This window comes from Melopsittacus undulatus, chromosome 1 (assembly GCF_012275295.1).
Source record: "Melopsittacus undulatus isolate bMelUnd1 chromosome 1, bMelUnd1.mat.Z, whole genome shotgun sequence".
NCBI classification, from domain to species: Eukaryota; Metazoa; Chordata; class Aves; order Psittaciformes; family Psittaculidae; genus Melopsittacus; species Melopsittacus undulatus.
In genome coordinates this window covers 99,843,612-99,866,028 of record NC_047527.1, presented here as the reverse complement: position 1 = coordinate 99,866,028, position 22,417 = coordinate 99,843,612, and the positions used below count along the sequence as shown (strand labels likewise).

At 49.4% G+C, this 22,417-nt stretch overlaps 1 protein-coding gene across 1 annotated transcript in view; it reads right to left on the bottom strand.

The window, feature by feature from the left end:
- Window positions 1-19,072, bottom strand: part of GJC2 (gap junction protein gamma 2) — a 30,683-nt gene extending 11,611 nt beyond the window's left edge. The window contains exon 1 of the mRNA XM_031049830.2: window positions 18,977-19,072. The gene's annotated coding sequence lies outside the window, so the exon portion shown is untranslated. The remainder of the gene's footprint in view (window positions 1-18,976) is intronic.
- Window positions 19,073-22,417: the final 3,345 nt, after the last annotated feature.

Here is a 22,417-nt window from a genome sequence, read left to right as displayed (position 1 = left end):
AAGACCATTCAATTCCAAACCCCTTCCACAGGCAGGGACACCTTCCACTAGACCAGGTTGCTCCAAATCCCATCCAACCTGACCTTGAACACTGCCAGGGATGGGGCAGCCACAGCTTCTCTGAGCTAGCTGTGGCCAGAGCCTCATCACCCTCATTACATTTCGATCAAGGAGGCCATTTGAAACCATAAGGTTCACTGTGAACTTTCATCCCTCGTCCTGACAAAGCAGGATATTCACCCTGCTGTCAGACCTCTGTTTTCCTGAAGACCCCAAAGGGCCATGGAGGGGCAATTCCTGCTCACTGAAGCATCTCACACTGGTGCTCTTGCAAGCAACAGCAGCTCCTGCACTGCTGCACGCTGGTTGACACTTCAGCCATACTGCTGAAAGCTGCTCTGTAAGAGCCAAGGAGTGTGTGAGCCTCTGCTGATGCCAGAGCTTGTATGGGTAACAGAATTCCATGGCAACTAATGGAGTCTCCAGGGGGGCTGGCATTTCTGGAAATAGTACAGTCATTTTCCTCAAGGTTTTAAGTTACAAACTATATATTTACACACAGTGATAAGTTAATTCACTGTTTGGAGGTACACATTTGTGATAGGTAAGTGGAAAAGGTGCATCAGCTGAGTCGGTGTAGGGATGAACACACCTTTGGGGATATATGTTACACTAGGGAAATCAAGTTTATTTCAGAGGATTAAGCTTCTAAAGAAGCTAAATTACCACAATCCTTGCTGCATGCATCAACTTAAGCCCACAGTACACCAACAAAGCTTGCACTCTCAAAGAACATAGGGAGATAGGGAGTTGGTTTCAGAGGAGAGCACCAGGTCTGGAAGAGATATCTCTAAGCCTCCATAGAGATTTCCCATTGGCACCCCTCTGAGGGGAAGCAAATATGCAGCAAGCTGAGGCCACATTACCCCTGCATGTTCTGGGGTCAGGTCTGGCCTCCAGCATGCTAGGGCAGTGACCTCCTTGCCCACATGGGTCTGCAAGTCTGCAGTGGGTCACCTTGCAGTCATCTCCACAGGGGCCACTACTGTGTGCATGCCCCCAGGCAGGGACCCCATATCTTCAGCACATGTCACATCATCTACTTCTTAAAGACAAGAGCTTGAGATCCATCAGACCTGAGGGATGGCCACTGAGGTCCCATTCCCATTGAAGAAGTGTGGTGAAACTTCCACCCGCTGCAGCTGGTGCAGGATGGAGCTGCAGAGAAGTATTATTAGTTACTTAAAAATAACTAGCTGAGAACAACTTCCAGGCTCTGCAGGACTGTGGGCAGCAACTTAGAGATAAAAGGCAGCTCAGCATGGTCCCTGTCCCGTGGGTCATGCAGTGTTTCCAGGCCCTTTGCTTTCTAACTGTGCGGGTTATTTATACACACAGCAATCTGGTCTGGTGGAAGTTTTCTGGGGGTATCTGTGCTCCAGGCAAGCCAAACAACATCTGCTTCTGCTCCAGCCTCCTGCTTAGCAGGTCTGGTCATCGCACACTGTCGGATTGAGTGGTTCGCATCGGCAAGCCATCACCCATGGGTCAAACCATCACCCAGGGAAGGAATCAAAAGGATAGAGCCTGACCTATGCATTTTCTCCTGCATGCTTTGGATGGGTTTTCACTGTCCAGATAGCTTGTGTGAATGCTAAAACCTATATTGCATGGGTAATAACAGAGGATGGCAGGAGTATGCACACAGTTTGTCTTCTTGCTCACAAGGAAGACACTGGAGTGCAAATAGAGCTTTTCTAAAACAGTAATATTCACCTTCTCACTCCTGACCTACCCATGTCCTCTATTTAATGCTTGGCATTGAGAAAAGGGAATAAAAGATGGCAGAGACAGAGGGGGATTTGATATGCTGAAGCCTTGTATGATTCTGGCTGCCGCTGGGAGTCATGTCTCCAAGTCACCTCTACACCCAGTCACCACTTGTGTTTCAGATTAGTGATCTATACCCCTCTTAGATGTCCTACTGGAAAAAATAAGTGCTGTCACTAATGATAATGAGAACTGGTATAAAGTCTCCTTGCTATGTCAATGTTGAGTAGCACCCATAGTTATCCACGTGAACACAAATTTACAAAGCTTTGTACTATATTGCACCAGCAGTTAATTTTCTTCTCTGATTTTAACCTTTTGTATTTAATCAGTTTGAAATAATGTATGTAATCAGTTTGAAAACTAAATGAAATTAAGACACACATCTTTGTTCAAATGGCAAGTCTGCTTTTCAAAACAAGACCCAGGAAGCAATGTTGTGGCTGGAGTCTCCAGAGTCTTCAGCAGCACAGGGACCCAAGTTGTGTCATAGCCCTGATGATGTGCTTGCTGCGCTTGGGAGTTCTCCTGGGACACAAAGCCGTGCCTCTTGTATTAAGGTGCTCTGGGACAGGCCAGCACCTTTCAGCAATGTACCGGGATAGGACTTGTGTTTATGGGTGGAGGGACCATGCCTTGCAATAGCTCCTGTTCCCAGCCACACAAATGACCCATTTCCTTATGAAACAGTATCTGAACCAACAACACCATTTATGGCTGATGGTATTGAGGCCAGCTGTGAATGTCTGGGGGACCCATTCAGGATCTGTGTTGCAGAGACAAGAGGGACCACCAGATGGGAATAGCCACAGTGCTGCTCCACTCAACCACACTGGCCAAGACCCTCTCCAGCTTTCTTGTTGGCCCCTTTAGGCACCGGAAGCTGCTCTAAGGTCTCCCCGGAGCCTTCTCTTCTCCTGGCTGAACAAGCCCAGTTCTCTCAGCCTGTCTCCATAGCAGAGGTGCTCCAGCCCTCGGAGCATCTTTGTGGCCTCTTCCTGTTTCACCCAGAGCTTTAAGCATTCTCCAAGATTTGGGATTAATCAGGGCTTGCATCATAGGAACACAGCCAAAACCTTTACTATCTTAAAAAAAAACCCCAGCAATTCACAGGCTGCAGAAAAAGCTGAGCCAGTGCCTGTTGCTAAAACCTGCTTCACCACAAACCTCTGTGTGGGCTTTTCAGGACAGTGGTGATGACAACCCCAGTGCAAATCTGCCATTTGAATGACAGAGAAACAAGGTCTCTACCTATTCATCATCAAGTTCATTTTTTTCTGCGTCTGGCTCTTCTTGCTGGATGAACTCAAGAAGGTTCTGGTCTGGATCAGGGCGTTGCAGTTTTTCTACGGCTTTTGCAAGGAACAAATGGATAAAATTTGGTCTCACGCATTTTTCCAAAGCCTGTGGGGATTTTGGCTGCATAGTGTAGGGATGTTTGAAAATGAGGTGAAAGCTGCTTTCTTTCATGTACTTTGAACATGTAAACTCTGGCTCTGAATCGCCATGAAATTTGTCACACAGTTTTGCGTCAGTTAGCTCAGAAGATAGGTCAGAAAGCAAGATTTGTGCTAGGTTTGCACTGGTTTGTGACTGGAGCAAAAAGCCAATGCTGTTACCCAAATGAAGAGTATTTCTGTTGTAAAACAGCAAAATGTTTCCTTTGGATATCACTGACTGACAACTGCAGAAAGATAAAAGCATTTCACTTTGAAGAGGACCAAAAAAAACCCTGATATGGTTAAATAACAGCAAGATTTAAATTCCCAAGTACAAAAGCACAGAGGAAGCATTTTAAACCCGGGTTGGAGAGCAGACGTGGTTTATTCCAGCCTTTCCTAGCTGAACATTTTGCTGTGATGGACACATTCTTGAGATAAATCTCAGTGTTGACAAAACCACACATGTTTTCTGACAGGAACCTTTCTCCTGAAGTTTTCAGGCTGGTGAGATAACACGGGCTGATACCAAAAGGTAGGAAGAGGGGACTCACAGAAAGCCCTGGGGATGTAGCTCAGCAAAGGCCCTTTATAGCATTTTTCCCTCTGTCTGTTCCTGCTCCAAAGAAAGCATCTGCCTCAATAGTCAGAGGTCAAATCAAGCAATTATTCCCTTCTCTATTTGCTTCCCTTTCCTGAAGTAGCTGGAGAAGCAATGGGAATAAAAGGCCACCTCCAACCGCACCCACTGGGGTTGTCCCTGGTGTTAGTGCTACCCATGTCTCCCCTGCAGACCCATCGCAGCATCCCAAGCTCCCATAACAGGAAGCAATAAACTTTCCAGCCCTCGTTGCCAGCCATGGCTGGCTGCAGCACAACCCTGTGAAGCCAAGCCAGGCTTGACTTGTTGTAGACCTTCTTGAACTTGTACTAACTATAAAACCCAATGAAAATCAGAGGAAATCCATCCTCTGATGGCGAAAACGGACATGCAAAAGTTCACGGCACATCACCTCCTGTTGCCCCTACGGCCACTCCTCCATCTGCAGTTCACTGACCAGCGGTGCATTAATGGGGGCAGGGGCAGAGGAAAAAGGTCAGGGTACATGGGAAAGATGCGGGAACAATTGGAAAAAAGTCAAACAGACACATTTTTGGCTGGTCCAGAAAGGTGTGGGGCTTATTCTTTTTTTTCCTTTCTCCCTAACACCTGTGGATGGACAGAGATGGTGTATTAGGAGGGAGCTTTGGAAGAGCCCCAGGAAAAGGAGGCAGGAGAGAGGGGAGTGGGAAGAGAGGTTGGGAGCTCAGCCACAGCTTCTGGGCTCCATTCAAGAGCTGCTGGGTGAGGTCCCTGGCTCGCTCTGGACAGCCGGGAGGAACGTTTTCCCTTCTTTTTCAGCTGTGTGAAAACCATATTCATAGTGTCAGTGAGAGGAAGGGGATGGGAGCATAGGAATAAACATGTTAGACACAGCTTGAGGGTACAGACAGCAGCCCCCCAAAGCAAAGGTAGAGCAGTTGTGTCCTCTGTGCATCCACACAAAGAAAGCAGGACGTGCTCAGCACCTCCTTCAGGTTTCCTCACCAAAGCCCTCTCGCAAGTACCTGTAAATATAGACAGTTTTGGTTTTTCTTGTGGAAAACATTTCACAACCGCACAAACAAGCTGCTGACTCTGAGAGTTTCCTTTATTTTACTTTCTTTGCAGCACTTTCAGGGAGGAAAAGGATAGCATCATCTCTGTCATCACATGCCTCATTAAAGACATGGGGACAGCCACTGCAACAGGTGGGACAAATTGTGCACACCTGGCCAGAGTGGTGATGTTCAACCAGCTCCATTACACATAACTCTCAGGGTGGACGCTCCCACTAGGATTTAAACCAGGTTTATATGGGTTGGAGCAACTCAGGGAGATCCTGCCAGTGCCATTGGCTCTGGCTGAAGGGCGCTTTTGTCCCTAGTAGTAAAAGAGAGTGCAACCCACAATGAACTATGGCCCCATTTGCCAAAGACTCAGCTCTGTAGGTTCAGCCTTGATCCTGGGCTGACATCCACCTTCCCAAACAACAGCGTGATAGGGGAGAAAGCTCTGGACTGGGGATTTAGTGGAGATTTCTTTCATCCTTGAGTGCAGGAGAAGCCCAGTATGAGAACTGAGTCCAAAGTTATCTTAATTTCTTTACCACCACAAAAATATGTGTAATTCACCAACAAAAGTGGAGGTTAAGAGAATTCGTGTCTCAACTCTAACAAGGACAGGAGATTGCAGTGAACAAGTGCCCCACAAATTGGTGCAGGAACAGGACCCACAAGATGCAGCCCAGGTATCTAAATCAGGTCCATGCTTTACCTGATTCTCAGGATGCTCCGTCCTACACTCTTGGCTGTACACCATGACCTGCCCTACACTGTTCTTGGGGTAGAATGCATGCCTTACTGCTTTAAACAAAGTGTGGTTTAAGACTATGTGTGGGTGATCTGGAGGATTTGCTATGCTTGTGAGCAGATTTAAGGTCCTCCTGCTCTGCATCCTGCTCAACCAAGAACATAATGCTCGTCTCCTAAATCCATCATCCAGCACCTCAGCAAGTGGCCTGCTTGCAGGACTGCGGTGAAGCTCAGTGAGAAAGACTTGTAAGACCTTATCTGAACCAGAATGTCTAAGACACCAAACCTCTCTGCAGATCCCAGCACTCACTGCCGGGGCACCTGTTTCTCGATCTCTTGGTTTTGGAGGAGCCTCTGACTTGCCAGGTCAGATAGAGCCGTAACAGTGAGACTACTCCGTGATCCAAGTGTTATGCAAATGGAGGATGCGGATGGATGCCAAACCCTTCCCTCCACTGCATAAACCCATCCCACTCTCTCCCAAATAATCTCTGTGCTGCAGAACTGCCACCCCACATCCCTAAAACATCCTCCTGAGCTCAGCCCTGGCTACCTGGACACCAGCCTGCCCCTCATGATAAAAAAATCTAGCATCTCCCAAAGAGAGATATTGAAGAGAAGAAAGCAAACACCAAAGCAAAAATACGAGACACTTGGATATGACTTTATGGCCCAGTTTTCCATTACTAATAAGATCTAAACATAGTTAACTGGGAAGAGAGAGAGACTCAAACACGATAAATAAGGAAACAAATGTGCTGGACACACTCTTGCCAACTGTTCTTCGATAACAGACAAAGCAGAAAGTAAAGAAAAAAAGGAAACATTATTACTACAAGTGCTTTCCTACCCTTCTGGCCGGGTTCCCAGCATGACCAGGGCAGGTTTGCACTCTGCTCACCAAGATACTTCACTACACCAGTATCACCAGTAAACATTTAGATAACCACTTAGGCAATTACACCCAGAAATAATTACACAGTCACTTTTACATGCAGAAGAGAGGAGGATGAGTGAGAAATGCCCGGAGGAGTGCCCGGTATCGAGTGAGCAGTACAGTACCTTCCCTGGGAGCCCTGGGGATGGGAGCATCAGCGGAGGCTGGCTGGTCTGATCCGAAGGCGAGCGTGGAGCGGGAAAGGGACGGGAGCCTTCCTGGACGTGTTTACATAGGTGGGCCTCCACCCGCTGACACTGGAGAGGTCAGCAGCTTGTGCCTCATATCTGGACACCACTGGGTCCCCCGTGCCAAGGAGGGACACCACGTGTTGTTTTGTCCCCAGAGCTCACAGGACTGGAGGAACTGAATCAGTATCCCACCTTCGGCTCTACAGGTAGACTAGGGGGAGTAGATGCCCTCAGGCTGGTATCCATGTGGGAACAGAGCCAGTCCCATCTGGCCCTGGGCCATGCTGATGCTCAGAACAAAGGTTGACTCTGAGATCGGCAGCAACCAAGAGAACCAAGCCCTTGGGCATGTAGCGTGGTGCTGGCAGCACCTTCTCCATCCCCTCCACCACACTGGGCATGAGCACACACCTGCCTGTCTGCTGTGATGGGCACGCAACTGTCCAAAACCTACACCAGCACCACCAAACCCTACAGCAGCACCACCAAATCCTATGCAAACACTGCCAGACTGTACCTCAGCACCACCAAACCAAATACCAGCACCACCAAGCCCTACATGAGTATTACACCATATGCTAACTCTACACCAATGTGACAAAACCCTACACCATCACCAATCTGTACACCACCAGTCCCTACAGCACCCCTCAACCCATGATGTCTCTAGGTTGGGACCATGAGCCTGAGGGTTTGGCATAGTCCCATCATACCTCATGCACAGGACTAAGTCAGAGACCCCCCAGCCTTGTTGCCTACCCCCTCCTACCAAAGGACAGATCAAGCTGGTCCCTGCTACCCAGCTGCCTTCACCCCATGTGATGTCAGGGGGAAGGAGCCATGAGATGTGGGCTGCAGCCAGGTGCTCTGAGAGGACCACCATGAGATGGCACCTTCCCCCCTGCAGCACTGCCATCCCAGCCACAGGACCCACTGTGTGGTCACTGCTGTAGGGGAGCACAATCTCTTACATTCTTGACCCTTGATGAACACACAGGACTGTGCAGATTGTCGGTCTCAAGGTGGACAGGCACAGGGAAGCTGTCCTGCAGGAAGCCAGCAGCAGGTTATGCTCCAAAATGCTTTGCAATGGGCTGCTCCGGGGAGTGAGCAGCAATTAAAAGCTAGAGAGATGAAAGGGTAATATCAAATCCAGCTGTGAAAACAAAGATAAAAACCCTCTGAGCCTACAACCTCCCTTGGCCAATACACAGGGAACAACGCGCCAACACTAATTCCTCTCCCCATGTCCATCCAACAGATATTTTTTCATGAATGAGCATGTTGAGGCGGAAGGGGAAGGAAGGGGGATGCAGGAGGAGGAGGTGAACAGCCCTTCCATGCCTGTTACACAGGCGATTCTCTGTAGTTCATGGAGGTGCAGGGCCACGGGTCTGAGCCAACGATGCCCCAGTGCTTGGGGCTGATCCACAACCAAGACAAGCAAGCAGCCACATAAGGTTTTTTCTCTTTGCTGATACAACAGACTGGTCCTGAAGGCAGATATCTTCCCAAGAGAGCACCAGGCACATGGGTGCATGGGTGCAGGTTTTGCTAGAGAAGTGAGTGGTTCAGGGCCATGCTGCCTGGCTCACACCAAACCCTGCACCACCGACTGGGATGCAGTGGGCTCTCGCTGTCAGAGCGGGTACCCCTGGCATCACTAGGGCTTGTGTAGGGGTCAGACATCCCCATACAAAGGACCTGTCTGGTTTCCATGCAGGAATGCATGAAGCTCCACTGTGAGGCTAGAGTTGGGACATAGAGAATGCTACAGTCACAGTTTAATCTGTAACAATACTAAAATCCCCCCACGACGTGCAACAAGCCCTGTTTTAGTCTCCCAGTCTTCTGCTCACATTTCTTTTCTTCCATACTCTCTGCCAGCCCCAAGCCAGTTTAGCTTCCTCTGCTAATGGTAACATTGCTAAATTTAAAGATGCAAAAAGTATGGAAAATGCCATGGAATGAGTGTGCAAAAGAAAAAAAGCCCTGTTCCTCCTTCTCTTTGGAATAAATAGCCCTTGGAAATGCCAAGTCAGAGTCTCTGACCTACAGGTAGCTATCAGGACACACCTAGGTTTGCTGCTGGCTCACTCAGGTTCATCCCCTTTGCTGTGGCTCTGGTGATGGTCACTGGCTGGGCACCCAGTCCACCATGTTTCAGTATTCCAGGAAACCCCCTGGAAATCTTCTGGAGTGAATAGCTGCAGTGACTTGGCCATTACCAGAAGCTGGGGAAAGAAGATGAAGTTGTGGGAGGCTCTTCTTGAAAATTCACTCTTTCCATTTCCAGTTCTTTCCTTCCCTTCCTCTCCAAGTCATCCTCCCTTTAGCCTCCAGACAGAAATAAATAAGAAACCACAACACCATCTGAGAAAGATCAAGAGGCAACAATTTAAGGAACATGAATCAAAACCCCAAATAACAATCTGCAGTGTTGCTTTAAGATGGATTGGTCTGCACAGAGACAAGACAAGGTAGAGCCCTATGGGCCATGTGTGCAGCCATAAGGACCTGGAGCCAGGGGAGCAGAGTACCACAGCTGACCTGTGGTACACAGCTCACTAAACCATGATTAATATGGAGCCTGTGAGCTCCCTTGCATAATCTGAAAGCATATCTTCATCCATCATCTTCTTTCCCTGGCTGCTTTTTGGGCCCATACTGAGCTCAAAGCCTGGGAGCCTTCACCTCAACCCTCTGGAGCCCACATCAGTGCTGCTCAGCCAACTCTTTGCTGTTTCTAGGCTGACTCCATACAGAAATGAGCAGGGCAACCCAATTTCCACTTCTCCCAACGGCAACAGCACAAGGGTGATATGTTTTTGCCTTTTGTCAAGCAGTAAGAGTTCTGCAAACCATGAGCCCTGATCACTACCACCAGACACATCCCTGTGATGGAGGATGTCTGAGACATGACAAGGGAAGGGATTTGCCTGGTAGAAGATAATACCCAAACCAAGCCCAGGAGGTTTCACAGAGGGTGTCTCCCGTCGCACTGCTGCCCTGTCCCATGTGGGACTTGACTCCAACCAACTACATCATTGCCTGATGCTTAGATGTGTCTCTTCCACCTATATCCTCAAAAAAACATCATTGCATCGCTATGCTATAATGCCAGGCTCTGCTTTGCATCCATCCCCACTGCTTTTACCTGTGCTGCTTGCTCCAAAAATGATTAGGCCTTCTCCTAGCTCACCTAATATCACATCTCACCACTTTTAGGACCTCACATCCAGACCCCAGACAGCCTTTGATTTGCTGCTGTCCATTCGAAGGCCCTCACTCCATCCCATGTTGCAAAATTTCAGCTGACCAAGTGGGTTTTCTCCTTTGGCCGGAGCTCTTCTTTTCTGCTCTTGATTTAATTGTCCAGTTGGAATAGCCAAGAATTTCCACAATCTGGTGGAAAATTAAAGAATTAGTGCAGGAGCAAAGCCACCCCTGCCTTGGAGAACGGTGCTTTTGTTTCCTGCCAGCCATCCTCTTTCAGGCACTGAGAGCAAAAACCTCCGTGCCTTTCCAACCACTAAATCACCCTGTTGGACTCATAATGGGGGCAGCTGAACTACACCTAGTTCCACCTATTGAAATGACGGCAGCAGTCCTCATCCCACAGGAACTGACCCCTTTACCATCACTGATGCTGGTGGAAGTGCTGATGACATGTGAACGTTAGCAACCAGTTTTAATTTCTAGTGGTGTTTGCTGAAGTTTGAGCCAATGAAGAGTCAGGGTTGGAGAGACTTAAGCTCAAGGGACCGGAGAGGGGATACTCAATCCAAGAGCAAAGCCAAGGGCTGCATGGAGGGGCAATTAAACTTTAAGGGTTAGCCCTACCAAACTAACCAGGATGCTCTGCATATCAGTGTATCTATACCAGTCATGGAATCATAATAGTTGGAATGGACTAATAAGGACCATCAAGTCCTTACTCTTTAGTCATCACACTGAAGTCCTGCATTCAAAAAACACATGGTTAGTGGGCTTCATAGGACCAAGAAATGGGGTCACTACAGAGCAGTGCAGATGCAAAGTCCACACACATACTCAGCCCCATCCTGGCCAGCCTCAAGGAGAAGTCATTGCTCCTTCCTGCCTCCTCCAGTCTCTGTCCAGAATTCTGTACAACTCCCACTTATGGAGTTTCTGGTGCTTTTACCTGCAATTTGACCAATTTCATACTCTTTTCATGCCTGTCCACGCAACAGCCCCATTAATGCTGTGGAAGAGAAGGGGAACAGGGGAGCTTTCAGGCTCTCTGCTGTGCAATGGAAGGTAGGGTGAAACATGCATACCTGGGCCAGCCTGTTTTTGAAAAGCAATTACTGGCAGGGAAGAGGCAAATCCCGCATTCCTCAGCAAAGGAATCTGGATGATGTCACCTCCCACCCAGTGGCAGGAGCGTTCCTGCCCACTGCAGCTCCCTCCAGGCAGCCCCTGCCTTGGCTACAAATATTTGTTTTGGCTTGGGCTTTGGAAGCTTCTCATTACAAGGAATAACAGCAGGATGGACTCTCCTACTGTAAGGCTTGTCTCTGTACTAGCACATTAGCACAGGCCACAGGTTAATAGAGGTTCACACAGACTAGCCAAAGTTTTACTGCCAGCAGCAGAAGGGGGGGGGGGGGGATAGGAAAGGTGTTTTGTGTGTTTTGGGTTTTTTTGATCTGTGCAGTGCAGACTGAGAGAGATCAGAAATCTCTTAAAATAGAAGGCTGCCTGCTCCACTAAACCACTTTCAACCAAATTCGCTCAGTTTTCTAGGCATGTAGGCATGTCTCTAATCCTGTGGCTTTCTCTCCCTCCCTTTCTAGTAGGATATGTCTAGCAGGATACACCTAATAGGATATACCTGGTACAATACATAAAATCATAGAATCAACAAGATGGAAAAGACCTTTAAGATCATGAAGTCCAACTATTATCCTAGGACTGCAATGACCACCACTAAACCATGTCACTGAGGGCCACATCTACACAGTTTGTGAACAGTTCCAGGAATGGTGACTCCACCACTTCCCTGAGCAGCCTGTTCCAGCACCTGATCACCCTCTTTATGGAGAGATTTCTCCTAATATGCAGTCTAAAGCTCCCATGACACAGCTTGAGGCCATTTCCTCTTGTCCTACTGCTTGTCACTTAGGAGAAGAGACCAATTGCACCTTGCTCCATCCTCCTTTCAGGCAGCTGTAGAGAGCAATAAGGTTCCCCCTGAGCCTGCTCTTCTTCAGACTGAACAACCCCAGGTCCCTGAGCTGTTCCTCATCATACTTGTGCTCTAGACCCTTCACCAGCTTCATTGCCCTTTTCTGGACCCACTCCAGCACTTCAATGTCTTTCTTGCAGTGAGGGGCCCAGAACTGAACACAGGATTCAAGGTGAGGCCTCACCAGTGCCCAGCTGATGTACCAGTACATCAAATAGGATGTCTAAAGAAAGTCAGGATCTTTCCTAACCAACTGGAATAAAGTGCCCTTTTGCCTGGAAGGGGAGTCCAGTGCATGTTTCTAGGAAGAGTGTTGCAGGGATATGGAGCAATTGTGGAGCGATGTGGAGGCAGGACCATGTGCAGCGTGGTGGCTTCTCCTTAAAACATCTCTTTTTATATCCTCCAAGACTGTTTTTAAGGCACTTGGGTGGGATTTAGTCACCTAAATTTGAGTGTTCAGCCCTCCTGGGAGCCTGAGCTCAACATCTGCCTGACCTCTGAGGGCTGCTCTGGGACAGAGCTCAGTTTCCAGCTCTGCTCTCTGCCTCTCTACATGTCACTAAATGCTCTCAGGAGCCAGGAGGCCAGAGCACAACCTGTCCAAAATGTGACAGCATCCTCCTGCAACTCTTCCCTGATAGTTTATGTTTATAACTACTTTTTAAGATATCCGTCCCATCAAAAGGTGCTGCTTGCACCCCACTGTTCACCCACTTCTCCTTAGCACCCATGAGGAGGCTGGAGGAGGAAATGTGGACACAACCGTAGGGGTCAGGGACTGATTGTAAAGTGGATGGGTAAGTTGCTTCATTATGCTCCGAGATAACCCATTGCTGGCATCTGAATAAGTTTCATAGTCTTAGACTCTGACTGCAGGTATAATGAGAGAGGGACAGTCCTGCTCTTCAGTGGAAAACACTGGAGGAGCAGGAGGATGTCCTTTGTGAGACACTTGTGAGTGCGGATTACTCCAAATCCCACAGATGTTGATGGGATCTGAAGTCACTGATTTTGCTAAAATATGAGATGTGCCACTGAAATCCTAGCAATGGCATAGTGAGAGGAGTGATGGGAATAGAAGCCAGCTGCGGTTTTAACACCAGCACACAGTTTGCCTCATATCTGAGTGCATGGATGTGCTGGTTTGAGGTTAAAAAAGCACATTTAAGCAATTGCTTTTGGAGGTTTCTCAAGCTGGTGCCTCTTGCATCTGCTGACCAACTTGTGCGTGAGCATGGATGGGAGCCCCAGGTATCAGTCTGGCTCTGTTAGTACCAGCCTTCACTGGCATAAGGGCTAAACCTGGATGGATCCGTGCCATGCTGATGGGTGAAATCGTCTCTCCTTCCCCATGGGGACTGCAGGCTGAGCCAGGCAGGAGCCAGGCATTTTGCGCAGCTTCTGTGCAGGCTGAACCCTAAATCATCCCTTCTCCAACCACTTCAGGACTTTCATCAGCGCTCTGTTGCTTTTAAGCTCTGGTGATAAGAGGTTTCAGTGAATATTTCAACCCGTACCCTAAACTACAGCCTGCCAACATAAACACTGTAAAAACACTCCCTATAAATCCCGCATCAGAGTTTACACTTACTAGAACTATTAGGATACTATGGAGTAGTTAAAAACATGCCATGGGCTGCCCAGGAGGCTCTGGGAGAAAGAGGTATGCAGTGTATGCACCCCCCATTGCACAGCAGAGCTTCCTCCTCATCCTCCCACCTTGGGATCCAAGGTGAGCTCCGCTCATAGAGCACTCAGTAAATGAACCCCACACCCACATGCGTCCTGTCCAGCACGCAAAACCTCGCCTGCGTTTGCCATTAGACACAGTATTTCCTGCAGAAAGCTTCCTGCTTTTCCCTGCTACTCTTCTGGCCTGGCTGCATCCATCTCCTCCTGTTTCCCAGGGCATCCCTCCCTTCTCTAACAGCTCGCAGTAAGACGATATTGCAAACCAGCTTCACGAGTGCCCCATAGACCCCCACAGCTCATGCAGACCTTGAGGACTGAAGGAGACTCAGAACCTCCTGCATTTGCCACCGGGCTTTCTCTGATCTCTAGGGAGAAACAGCTTCAGTCAAACCCTAAAGCAACCCAGACATCTGAGAAGAGAGAGGTCTGGAGCAGCCCTTGTGCAGGGACCAGCCCCAGCTCTGGTCTCTTTGCTGTGGGTCCCAGCTGCTGAAGAGATCAGCAGCACTGCAGCATGACTGGCATTAATCATGGGCCATCTCCAAGGCTGGCACCAAAGGAGAAGGCACAGCAGTCCTTCCCCTCTCCCAAAATCCCAGTCCATGAAATCCATCTCACCACCCTGGGGATGATGCCCCAGTCTCCATGCCCCAACTGGGATGGGATGTCTCATGGTCCACCAAACACCATGTACATCCTGTGTAAACCTCTAGGTCCACTCAACCAGGAGCTGAAGCTATGGCTGTTCTTGTCCATCTCCCCCTGGCCCCGCAGTATGAAGAATGCTTTGTCCAGGGAGTTTGCAGCCCGAGCACGACTACCTCCTGCAAAGCCTCACTAAGCATGCAACAGAGCCCCATTGAAAGGCAGCCTTCCTCTGGGTGCCTTTAGAGAAGTGGCTACATGGGCATCGAGCAGCTTCTCCCAACCACTGTATAACCCTTCTCTGGCAGCTGGAGCATCCTGTGAGCCAGCAGCCTTCCCACAGCCCCAGCAAAAATAATGGCTTGTGGCATCTCGGATGACACTAAACATGTGGGCAACCAAAACCAGCCCAGTGTGTCCCATATGCAGCCTGTGGAGCCTGGGTGCTGGAGTCAGCACAGGGTCCTGTCCGCAGTGGTCTCCCTTTCCCTGGGGTACCCAACCACAATGGAGAAGCCGTGCTATCAAATGAGGTTGTTTCCACAGAAGGGATTGTTTTGCAATGCCCCTGGCATCATGCTTTCTCTCCCTCCTCCCCTCTTCTCCCACAATGCTTTCTTGTCATTAGCTTCATCTGTTTTGACTTGAAACTCTCCAGACCCACGGCTGGTTCACATCTTCCCTGGAGCCACGAGGTGCTCCTGTCCCACTGATCACAAGAGGAGAGCAAAGGGCTCCTCTCCTGCTGCAGAAAGCCCCAGGGGACCTGGCAGTGCTTGCACAGGCCACCGGGTCACCAAAACACTGCCACAGTGAGCCAGACATGGAGACATCGCCTGCTCTTGCATCATGTCACTAGATAGCAGCTCCTCCCCAGGGCGCTGAGCAGAGAGACGGGCAGGGGGGAGGCAGCGCGGAGCTGCCTGCCCTGGAAAGGAAACGAGGACATTCATTTCTTAGTGAACCTGGTTAACTATTTCTGCCTGGGAGTGCAGAGGAAAGGGCTGGGCAGAGCACTGAGCAATAAATACCATTGTCCCTGGCAGGAAGAAAAAGGGATGATAAAAACGTGCCTGGAGGGATTTGGCTCAGGCTCACATTTGAACCAGTGTCAGGTTTCCGAAGCAGAGGCTTCCGCACGCATGGCAGGGCGTTCTCCAGGCTGAAACAGGTCACGAATATCATCTGGGGTCATGGATTAACTGTGCATTGGTCCGGGAGGTCCCATGGACAAGAGATTGAAACACCCAAAGATACTCAGTGCTGGGCTGAAGCATCATCACCAGCTTCAGCATCAATGGACAAAGTCATAGGAAAACAGCCCAGGAACACGGCCTGGTCCCCACTGTGGCCAAGCCACTGGGCTGAAGCATCACTGCGTTTCTGGCCCGTTTTCCTGTGATTTTGTCCATTTACATCCCGCCAGCAGCCTGCTGGTGGGTTTGCACGTGCCGTTGTGTTTTGCTGCCTTGCTGGCCTCTACCTTGTGTTCAAAAGGCACTTTGCATAAAGGAGATGCTTGTAAAGCTCTTTGCCAAACACGTTTAAGAGGGTATTAAAAGGGGTCAGCAATAACAAAGCAAAGCAGAAACGCAGCCTTGGGAAATGCTGAGATCCCTCAGTTCTTGCTATGTTGAAATGCGTCTTGTCTTTGTTGAAATGGTGTGTAAATTCACCCAGAAATTAGGGCCTCATGCTCCCAACACAATCCTGGCCCCCACAGAGACACCCTGCCATCCCTAGCACTGTTGGTTCCCCTCGCAGCAGAGGCCACTGATGGTGGCATCCCCGAGGGATGGTGAATGGGGCCAAGGCTGTTGGATATCACTAGGGATCAGGGTGATGGGACCAAGTCTGGGGCTAGTCCCAGCTGAGGGGGGCAGTGGATGGGTAGGAGGCGCAGTGCTGCTGTGTTGGGGGACCTCAGCAGGCTGGAGAAAGGGGCTGGTGGGACCCAGGTGAAGTTCAGAGTAAAGGCAGAATGGAATGATGGCCTCTATGGGGAAAAAGACACAGGACAGTGGAAATTGGCTGGGGAGCAGCTCTGCAGGCGAGGACCAGAGCTCTCGGTGGTCCAATTGGACAACAATCAACAGAGCAAAGTTAGAAGTTAAATAGCAATTTACACCATATGCCTTAGTTATTTTATAGAATCATAGAATAGTTACAGTTGGAAAGGACCTTAAAATCACCTAGTCCCAACCTCCCTGCCACAGCATGGGACAGGGCTCCTCCTTTTCTGCCTGTGTTCCCTGTCCTCTACTGCTACAGCCCTGTGTCGCACTGCTGGAGTGCAGCAACCCACACAAACTTCTTTATTTTCTCTTTTCCTGGCAGCAAGGAGCAGAAACCATTGTGATTTACGGGACCGGTCACCAAGATCTCCAAGAAACACAGCAGGTCAAAGGGAGCTTTCCAGCCTTAGAAATGACCCTTGGGCTTGTTGGATGAACCTTGGTGGAAGAGCTCCAAAATAGCTGTAAGTTACGGGTGAGGAGAGTCCTCCACAGCACTGGGACCTGCCGGAATACTGTGCATGCTGTGTGCTGTGGTCCACCTCCACAGTGCATTGCTGAGGAAGGAGGGGTTTCCTTATTACACACACCGAAAAAACTCTCCTGGTATTTCGGTCTTGGACAGCACCCAAGGATTGTCTCAGATACAGCTCTCACAGCCTGCAGGAGAGTACGAGGCAGATTCCCCACCAGCGACATGCCCCTTCCTCCAGTTCCCACCTGCCCCTGACTCACTGGAGCGGGATTAAGCTGGATTTCCTTCCTCTGACTTTCTAAGGAGACTTTGTGCAGAGGACGGATTGCCCTCCTGTGGCATTGCAAGGTAACCTGGGTGAAAGAAGCAGCTGCCTGCGGCCGCCTATGACTCAAGAGACTCTGTTTCCCTCTGTCTGAGATAGGGGGATGTTTGCTCACTCCCTGCCAGGAGAGGACACAGCCCTCTCCCATTAAGCACTGCTTAAATGAATTTATAAGCCAAGCTTCTGTGCTTGGTACAGATGGGAAGGGCATTTTGGTATAGGAGGAGATGGAGCTCCCACCATATGAGAGAGAGAAAAGCCCTCCTGCCACAAATGGAGCACAGTATGGACCAGGATGGCTCAAGAGGCCCTTCCAGCCTGCTCTCAGGGGATCCCTGTGGACAAACTGTGGTTGCAATCAAGCCTGCAATCTAGAGGCAGGGGGGATGTAGCTAAGGATCACCATAAATCACAACAAAGATCTTAGGGTTTTATTGAGGACTAACCCAAAAAAAAGCTATGGAAATGCAATAGCATCTCTACATGAGATTCATAGAATCATAGACTGGTTTGGGTTGGAAGGGACCTTAAAGCTCATCCAGTTCCAACCCCCTGCCATGGGCAGGGACACCTTCCACTAAACCAGGTTGCTCCAAGCCCCATCCAACCTGGCCTTGAACACTGCCAGGGGTGGGGCAGCCACAGGTTCCCTGGGCAACCTGTGCCAGGGCCTCGCCACCCTCACAGGGGAGAACTTCTTTCTCAAATCCAATCTCAATCTCTCCTCTGTCATAAGGGAAATAAAGCCATTCCCCCTTGTCCTATCCCTATATGCCCTTGTCAAAAGGCCTTAAGGACCTAGAGGTGTTGATGTGGGATGCAAGCTGGAGGATATCCCACTCCAGAGAAGCATCCTGTGCTTTAGGTAGCCAACAGAAGAGTTTTCTCTCAAGGAAGGGCTGGTGGCCAAAAAGAAGGAGTCCACCAAGGAGCAGGTTCAGCTCCCACTGGTGGTGATGCTGCTGAGCCACTGCCCTCCTCATGCCTCAGTTTCTCCAGCTGTGCAGGAGAGAATTCCTTTGTGAGGTAGTTTGAGATGTGAGGATGAAAAGTATGCTGAGATCCTTGGATAGTATTGAGAAAACAATACAAAAGCACCTTACACACAACATAAACTTATCAATGGACCTTTTGTCCATGGGTTAGAGACACCAGCTGCAAAACTGCATCTTCTGCTGGGGTGAGCTCCTGCAGGTGCCTGTGCCTGGTCTTCAAAGGACAAGCACATACCACCTAATCTGATGCTCCAAGAGCAAGCAGGCTGCAGACCCCAAGATTTGCAGTGCAAGCACAAGCGTCAGAAATGTAACCCAAGGGACCAAGAGAAGGATGAGCAGGAAAACCAGATCCCAAAGTGTCTTCCTTTCCCCACCTCTGGTGGCCTGAGGTGGGGAAGAGGTTCAGGAGGGGGACTGGCCAGAAGGTCCAAGAGCTCATAGGGTTTTCCACCAGGAAAAAATTAAACCATCAGTGGTTTAATCCCAAACTCACAGGATTTGCACTGCCCTGTGTGACAGGGGATGATTTATGCCGACAAAGTGTGCACAAATTGATGCCAAATAGGGATGTTATGTCTCTTACCACCGGCAGGAAAGGCAATACAAGAACACTGTAGTGTCACGGTAAACACGCTCCCCACCCAAGTGATGGGGAAAGGACAGAGAATGAAGAGCAGAGGAGAGCAGGAGCAGAGGTGGGTCAAAGCAGAGGGTGGGGGTCTGCAAGGCGCCAGGAAGCAGCCAAGGAAAACCATCGGCAAAATACCAAAGTAAACTGGGGGGGAAGCATCAAAACAAAGCAAACCAGAAGGTAACGTACGGAGAATGCCGGGCTCAGTCCCTTCCAACAGCGTCCCATCCTTCCCCGCCGCGGTGCTCACAGCCGCAGGCAGCGTCCCGTCCCTGCTGCAGCGCTTCTCCTCCCTCCCGCCCCTTCAAACCCAGCTCTTCCCGCTGCACCAGCCTGGAGACGCTGACGTGGAGACGTCCACCGGGGAAGCGTCCCAAGACGGGAGAGCTGCTCCGAGTGTGACGCTGCAGACTCATTGTTCACCAGGATCCCCTTCCCTTTCCTTTATATTGTTTCCTTAAAAGCACCCAAAGAAAGACCAGAAAAAATGAGACCGCAGCAGTGCTTCCAGGAGCCAAGAGGAATGCTTAGGGGAAAATTAAGTTATCCAAATCGTCTCAGGGGTTAGGGCTAATAATAGCAGAAAGAGAGCTCCTTGGAGCAGGAGAGGGAAGGCAGGAAGTGGAGGTGCGGCCATGGGATAAAGAAATGCTTCCTTCTCATTTGGAGTTTCTTCTCCTTTCTGTTCAAACAGAAGTGAAGCAGAAAGGCAACTCAGCTGCAAACCCAGTCTGTCCGTGCAGCTACAGTGATACACAGCAGCAGCAGCAAAAACCTCCCCCCATTATGTTCATGGCAAATTCAACAGCCCAAAGCAGCTCCTGTTGCTCAGATTTTACATTCTTAGTATTTTATGCTGGCTGAGGGCTCCCTGCCAGCTCCATCCCAGCCCCTCTTCATCCCTCTGCTCCCTTCCCAGCACCACTTTACAGGGGGAGGGAGCAGGGGGAGCTGGAAGCATCACGCTGCTCTATGGATAACAGCTGGAAGGGGACAGAGGGGACATTATCCTCCTATCCTAGCCCCTTCTGCTGTGTCCCAGAGAGCTTTGTCCCCATGCAGGTCTCTAGCCTAAGAGAGGGTGTTGTAACCCCACACTCAAGCACAACAAGCAGGGATTAAATAACTGCCCCCAACCAGAGGCTACAACCTTTGGCACTTTGTTCTCTGTTCCTTCTCTTGCCAGCTTGCATGATTGTATGGCTGATCTCACAATAATTGATGTTTTCCTTAAAGGCCCCGTGCTGCGAGGCGAGATTTGGCTTCCAGGGGTCCAAATCAGCCAGGTTTTGTTCACTGCAATTAAAGAGGCCTTTCCAAAATTTAGCAAATCCAGTATGAAGGTGGCTCTAAAGTTTTACCATTTGGGGGTTCTTAAATCTCGTAATCCAACAGGGACCCCGTGCCTGCCCCTCAAGTAGCACCCACCATGTGCAACTCCTCAAAGTAACTTGTTTTTCCTGTTTTTAAGGAGAAGGGATATCCTTGCTCCACAGCACAGCTGAATGGGGCAGCCAAGTTTTCATCCTCTTATTTAACTTTTCAAGTGGTTTTCTTCTCTCCAGCTGCTCTAGGGGATGAACCAGCTGGGAAGCAGCCTGGATGACCATTCAGGGGTATGTGCTCCCAGAAGTGGAAATAAGCTCATAAAATGCCCCAGGGATGGAGGAGGGAGTAGAAGGGAGGCATCGCTGCAGTGCTTGCTCCTGCGTCTGGTGCTGCCCTTGACACTGTCACAAGCCAAAACTTCAGCCAAATCAGAGGTTTTCAAGAAGATTTTGGGTAAAGGAAAAGAAAAAATAAGGACAAACCGCCAGAAACTATTTAGGAAAATCCTTCTGTAGGTGCCCAACTTGAAAACAACCTTAAATATGCTTCTAAAACAAAAAATCTCAGCTTACTGTTGCGGACCCGGAGTTAAGTCTCATTCAGCCTTGGTAATAACAGTGTCAATCAAAGCCCTGGATACAAATTTTAAGGGATTGCCCAGACTCCAAGTGGAGTTGGATTTCTGTAGCTTAAACACTTATTTTATACAAAACGTTTTATAGGTGTAAAATGAAGTAAGGCAATCTGCACAGCTCTCGATGTTGACTTTATATGTTATCTGATATATTCAAAATATACTATATGTACTATCTATAATATATACAATTTATACAAAATATATTACTAGGATCAGTGAAAGATTGACATAGAATCACAGAATCATAGAATAGTTAGGGCTGGAAAGGACCTTAAGATCATCTAGTTCCAAACCCTCTGCCATGGGCAGGGACACTTCACACTAAACCGTATCACCCAAGGCTTCATCCAACCTGGTCTTGAACACTGCCAGGGATGGAGCATTCACAACCTCCCTGGGCAACCCATTCCAGTACCTCACTACCTTAACAGGAAAGAATTTCTTCCTTACATCCAGTCTAAACCTCTGCTGTTTAAGTTTCAACCCCTTACCCCTTGTCCTATCACTACAGTCCCTAATGAAGAGTCCCTCCCCAGCATCCCTGTCCCCCAGGATGAGGAACAAATCATTCTTTTGCCCACAAACTCCACATTTTCTCCCAGTGATATCCCCAGAGTCACGTCTCGATAAGGGGGTGGGGTTAGATGAGCCATACCTTTCACAGCCAGGAAAAGAGGTGCGTCTGAGCTGCAGGTCTTCACCGCATAACCGGAGACCTTTGGTGGAGGAGAAGCCCTGCAGTGCAACCGGACACAGCCCTGCAACAAAGCCAAGGAGGAGGCGATTATTCCCGGGCATCTCTCTGCCAGGCACAATACAGCAGCGTTTCAGCACCCGTGCTCAATGCCATCATTGTCCCCTCCAGAGCTGCAGCTCCTGCATGCAATCGAATGGGGTGAAGCTTCTGCTACTCTGCAAGTTCCCAAAAGGCTTCATCCTATGACTGGAGAGGAGCAGGAGACTTTGTTTCCCTCCTAGGGTGGGATAACAGAGCTAGGGACAGGAAAGATGCTCAGATTTACCCTGCCAACACCATTGTGCTATTGCCTGGTGTGAGGTTCCTACAAGGAAGGAAGGAAATGGGACCTTAGAGAAAATACATTGGGGTATGGCAGTCATGTGAAGATGGGTTGAGAACTGGCGTTAATGGCTCACTGATCAAACCAAGGGATGCTCTGGGTGTTATTTCATAGGGATCCTCCCAGTGCAGCCATTAGAGAAGCACACTGAGGAGCTTGAGAGGGTCTGGTGGTGGCCACCAAGGTGGACAGGGCTGGAGGATGGGATGCATAAGAAGAGGCTGAGCTGGGTCTGGTCAGGCTGAAGAATAGCAGGGGAGTCCTTGTTCATAAATGTAACTATTAAATGGGAAAGTGTTGAGAAAATGGGACCAAACTCTTTTCAGTGGCACCCAAGGACCAGAGAGGCAGCACTTTTGCTGCAGCCAAGATGATGAGAAGACACAATGGGAGATTTTGCCTGTCTTTAGAAACACCAGAAGGTGCTGCAAGAAGACCAGTGAAATTCCTTCCCTATGACAACAGTGGACAGGACAAGGGGGATCAGGCTGGGTTTCAGCAATGAAACCAGTGCAGAGCCCAGGTATGCCCCCACAGCAGTGCTGTCTGTTGTATTTTTGCTTCTACCTGCCTGCTCTGGTATCT